Below are 5,536 nucleotides of genomic sequence, written 5' to 3' on the forward strand. Positions count from 1 at the left end.
AGAATTCCTGAGTGTGAACAGTTGCAGTGCTTCAGTAGGGGAAAATCCAACATAACAAACAAAATAATTCTGCCTTGAGAGTTTAAAACCTTTAACTCAAAGAAAACCAAATCAACAACAGAAATGTGCACTACACTCAGATAGGTCTCACTGCAGAACCGTAGAACCATACGTCATAGCAGTGTGAGGATGACAGCGCCAGCCTAACAGTCTGATGCCGGAACTGTATACCATACATATCCACCTTACATATAATACCATACCTAAACCTACCCATCTCCACCCCCGATCCCTAAACCCACCCCTAAACTTACCCATCTCCACCCCTTAGATGCTTTTACCCAGCCCACTTCCGGCATCAGACTGTTAGGCTGGCGCTGTCATCCTCACACTGCTATGACATATGGTTCTGCGGTTCTGCAGTTTGTTAATATTGGCCCTATCCAGCCACAAACCAGAAGTAAGCAGAGGGATACAACAAAAATGCCTCCCACCTCCCTACAGCTTCCAGAACGAAAGAAAAAGAAACAAACGATCAAGATGACAACTGCGTAAAAGGTGAAAGCATTACCAATAAGCACACAGTAAAGCAAGTGGGAGGAGCCAGAGTGGGGGGTGGGAGGAGCCAAAGGAGATCAGGAGACACAAAACAACAACAAAAGAAAAAAAGAAAGAAAACACAGTACACCATGCAGCTATCAAATATACGTCTACATAAGTTATGTTTTTTGAAAATGTAAAGTGTGTGTGTGTGTGATGGTTTTATTATATGTGTGTGTGATGGTTGAATTATGGTTTAAGTCTGTGGAGTGTCAAATGCTCAGGTTTTTCTTCTTAAAAGTTGTGAGAAAGTGTGAATGTCATTCAAAAACAACATCAGTTCACATACACTCATACTGCTGAACTACAAAATACAAACAGCGTAAAACATCTAAAACATTCTTGTTCTTGTTTCCTGTAAGAAATGAGTTATGAACGTCAGCGAAGGCGTTGCTCAGTGTTTCCGCTGTAAGAAACCAGTTCAACCAGTTCAACACGACAGCAGATCTCAGAGACGCAGTGAATATATCTCCTCTTCAGCTCGTCAAGGTGAGTAAACATTTCATCTTTAATGGTCTATAAAGAGATTTATCTATTTAAATCCGGATATTGATGTTTGTATTAAACTGAAACTCTAAACCTGTATTGCACAATAATCATTAACACTATTTCAAATCCTCTTTAACAATAAGCAACTAATCAAATGTGATTAGGTTAACTCTAAATCGTTCTGTTTTGTTTGCAACAGACATTCTAGAAAGAGAGTTTAAGAGAAATATCGCATGGCATGTGGATAAATCTACAGAAGAAGAGAAGAGAGAAAGATGGCGTGTTGAAACCTGAAGCAGGAGAGGAGAAGAGCGAGAGACGAGCTCGCCGGAACAGCTTTCAGAGCGACAGACCGAACTGTGAGTTTCAGGATAAAACACGTCGTTCATCAGCAGATCTGAGTCCTGAATGCTTCATTCACTCCAAATATAAACTATACATGATCATTTATACATTTGTTTATCCAAAGCAACTTACAAAGAGTTCAAAATCTCACCAATTCATGAATCAGTTCAATCATTACCTGAGAATAAAACTGTTCGTGTTTTTAATTTCTAGATTCTTGTGATTCAAACAGTTATACTGAGATGTTTCTGCAGAAGTCAGAGATGAGGTGAGTGTGAGTGTGTGTGTGTGTGTGTGTGAGTGAGTGAGTGAGTGAGTGTGTGTGTGTGTGTCGTTGAGTGTGTGTTGTGTGTGTGTATGTCATAACACATTTTGCCAAACACCAAATTTCAAACTCATCGATGCCACTCTATACTTTTTCCATGGTGAAAAACAGCATCAGCATCAAGACGACATTAAATTATTGATCTACTGACTGTAAATCCTGCAGCATGTTGGTTATATAATCATCTGTTTAATTTTAATTTAATTTACTTATGTTTATCGTATTGCAAATCAAATATTGCATTATTTAACCAGTTTTTGCATATCACACATATTTTTCTTGAATATCATGTCGCCCTGAAGGTTGATCTCTAGAAACAGTAGATAAATTTGAAACTGAAGTGAATGACGCAAGAATCTGACGTTATATTGACAAGTGTGTGTGTGTGTGTGTGTGTGTGTGTGTGTGTTTTCATTTTCTAGAAAGCAGCAGTTCCTGTCATCAAACCTGCAAGTTCTTCTTCTTCACTATCTTAAGTCACTTCTTAAACATATTTTATGTCAAACTCAGAGCTAAAACAGTCAGGAAGGGTTACAGTACACCATGGCCGTGTATGAATTATTTCCATACGTGATACAGTTTTACATTATTGACTAATGTATTACTAGTGTTACTGTATGTGTCGTAATACTACAGCATGACGCTGGCAATGGCAAGGTCAAAGGTCACGAGTCTTAGGAGTCTCTAAACACTTCACCTGCACGTCTGACACTCGTTCTGTGAATAATGATTCGTTAATGACTAGAATCAGTGTTGAAGCCACAGTGTACTGTAAACACACAGTGAAATGTGCCTCATGTACCTCATCTTTACGAAGACTGTAAAGATACACATATGAACCCCTTCTTTACAAAGACTGTAAAGATACACATATGAACCTCATCTTTACGAAGACTGTAAAGATACACATATGAACCTCATCTTTACGAAGACTGTAAAGATACACATATGAACCTCATCTTTACGAAGACTGTAAAGATACACATATGAACCTCATCTTTACGAAGACTGTAAAGATACACATATGAACCTCTTCTTTACGAAGACTGTAAAGATACACATATGAACCTCATCTTTACGAAGACTGTAAAGATACACATATGAACCTCATCTTTACAAAGACTGTAAAGATACACATATGAACCTCATCTTTACGAAGACTGTAAAGATACACATATGAACCTCTCCTTTACGAAGACTGTAAAGATACAAGATACACATATGAACCTCTTCTTTACGAAGACTGTAAAGATACACATATGAACCTCATCTTTACGAAGACTGTAAAGATACACATATGAACCTCATCTTTACGAAGACTGTAAAGATACACATATGAACCTCATCTTTACAAAGACTGTAAAGATACACATATGAACCTCATCTTTACGAAGACTGTAAAGATACACATATGAACCTCATCTTTACGAAGACTGTAAAGATACACATATGAACCTCATCTTTACGAAGACTGTAAAGATACACATATGAACCTCATCTTTACGAAGACTGTAAAGATACACATATGAACCTCTTCTTTACGAAGACTGTAAAGATACACATATGAACCTCATCTTTACGAAGACTGTAAAGATACACATATGAACCTCATCTTTACGAAGACTGTAAAGATACACATATGAACCTCATCTTTACGAAGACTGTAAAGATACACATATGAACCTCTTCTTTACGAAGACTGTAAAGATACACATATGAACCTCATCTTTACGAAGACTGTAAAGATACACATATGAACCTCATCTTTACGAAGACTGTAAAGATACACATATGCACCTCTTCTTTACGAAGACTGTAAAGATACACATATGAACCTCATCTTTACGAAGACTGTAAAGATACACATATGAACCTCATCTTTACGAAGACTGTAAAGATACAAGATACACATATGAACCTCATCTTTACGAAGACTGTAAAGATACACATATGAACCTCTCCTTTACGATGACTGTAAAGATACAAGATACACATATGAACCTCTTCTTTACGAAGACTGTAAAGATACACATATGAACCTCATCTTTACGAAGACTGTAAAGATACACATATGAACCTCATCTTTACGAAGACTGTAAAGATACACATATGAACCTCTTCTTTACGAAGACTGTAAAGATACACATATGAACCTCATCTTTACGAAGACTGTAAAGATACACATATGAACCTCATCTTTACGAAGACTGTAAAGATACACATGTGAACCTCATCTTTACGAAGACTGTAAAGATACACATGTGAACCTCATCTTTATGAAGACTGTAAAGATACACATATGAACCTCATCTTTACGAAGACTGTAAAGATACACATATGAACCTCATCTTTACGAAGACTGTAAAGATACACATATGAACCTCATCTTTACGAAGACTGTAAAGATACACATATGAACCTCTTCTTTATTTCTGATGTTTACTCTGAAGCATCTCTGGGTAAAATATGATATTATCCTCAGTTACTTTCAGTGTTTGGAACATCACAAACACACGTGTGCAAATCTGGGTTTACTAAAACTAGATTACTACACTAAGGGGTGAAATAGAGAGTTTTTTTTTTAAACAAGTAAAATAGTTAAATCACCTTTATATTATTGCAAAGCAAACATTTCTAGATTCCTTTGTGATGAATATGAACTAGAGTTATACATGTGACCCGTGATGGCATAATGAGTCTGAATGCGCACAGGATAATTACAGCCTAAACAAGTGAAATTTTTTAATTTTGGTCGATTTTCAGGTTTTCACAAAAATGAGTTCATTAAGCCTTGTCTAGCGATCTCAATGCTCCAAATAGCCATTAAACATCTAAAAGTATCTTTATTTGTGTGTTTTCTGAGGGAGTATCTTTCCCTTGTCCATGAAATGCAGTTTTTCTCTGCTCTATTCTCGACTGGCGCTTCCTCTCAGCACAAGTTTAGTATCGCTTTAAAGCGCAATATTCCACCTTTGTGAATATTCATAGTGAATTCTCGATGGCTTGAGTCTGAACCAATGAAATGTGGGGCCCTATTTTAACGATCTGAAACGCAAGTGTCAAAGCGCAAAGCGCAAGTAACTTTGTGGGCGGGTCTCGGCGCTGTTGCTATTATACCAGCGGGATAAATGACTCTTGCGCCTGGCGCAAATCTAAAAGGGGTTGGTCTGAAGTAGCTTCATTATTCATAGGTGTGGTTTGGGCGTAACGTGAAATAAACCAATCAGAGCATCATCTCACATTCCCTTTAAGAGCAGACGCACTTTTTCCTTGGCGTATTGCTATTATAACGGCGGATTTGCCAGGCGCGCGTCAAGAGCGGTTCACAGCCGAGGAGAGCAACGCTCTCGTCACGGCCGTAAAAGAGAGAGAAGTGACATTGGGGATGGGAGAAACACACCCAAATTAGCTTCGGCTAAACAGGCATATAATAATGTGGGTAAATGTGTAAGCTAGATGTATGCTTTTATAATAAATTATTATATTTATAATAAATTATCTATCTATCTATCTATCTATCTATCTATCTATCTATCTATCTATCTATCTATCTATCTATCGTTTGTAATAATATGATTTGCAAAAATGAAAACTGCTGCTTCTGTGTAGATTAGAGAATCACAGTGTATGAGCGTTGTGCACTCTATACATTATGGTCAAGCATGCGCCCTTAAAATAGCATAATGAACAACGCGGAACGCGCCACTGACTTTAGACTAGGTTTTTTCTGGCCAGTGGCGCAATTGTTGAACAGTAAAATAGCACCAGGGAACGTTT

At 37.4% G+C, this 5,536-nt stretch overlaps 1 long non-coding RNA gene across 1 annotated transcript; it reads left to right on the top strand.

Annotated features, from left to right (window-relative positions):
* Nucleotides 1-433: 433 nt before the first annotated feature.
* Nucleotides 434-2,670, top strand: LOC311277791. The gene is made up of 4 exons (XR_014625327.1): nt 434-1,089; nt 1,289-1,448; nt 1,648-1,702; nt 2,182-2,670. It is a non-coding gene; the product is annotated as an uncharacterized lncRNA (long non-coding RNA).
* Nucleotides 2,671-5,536: the final 2,866 nt, after the last annotated feature.

Source organism: Rutilus rutilus, assembly GCF_951802725.1.
Source record: "Rutilus rutilus genome assembly, chromosome: 18".
NCBI classification, from domain to species: Eukaryota; Metazoa; Chordata; class Actinopteri; order Cypriniformes; family Leuciscidae; genus Rutilus; species Rutilus rutilus.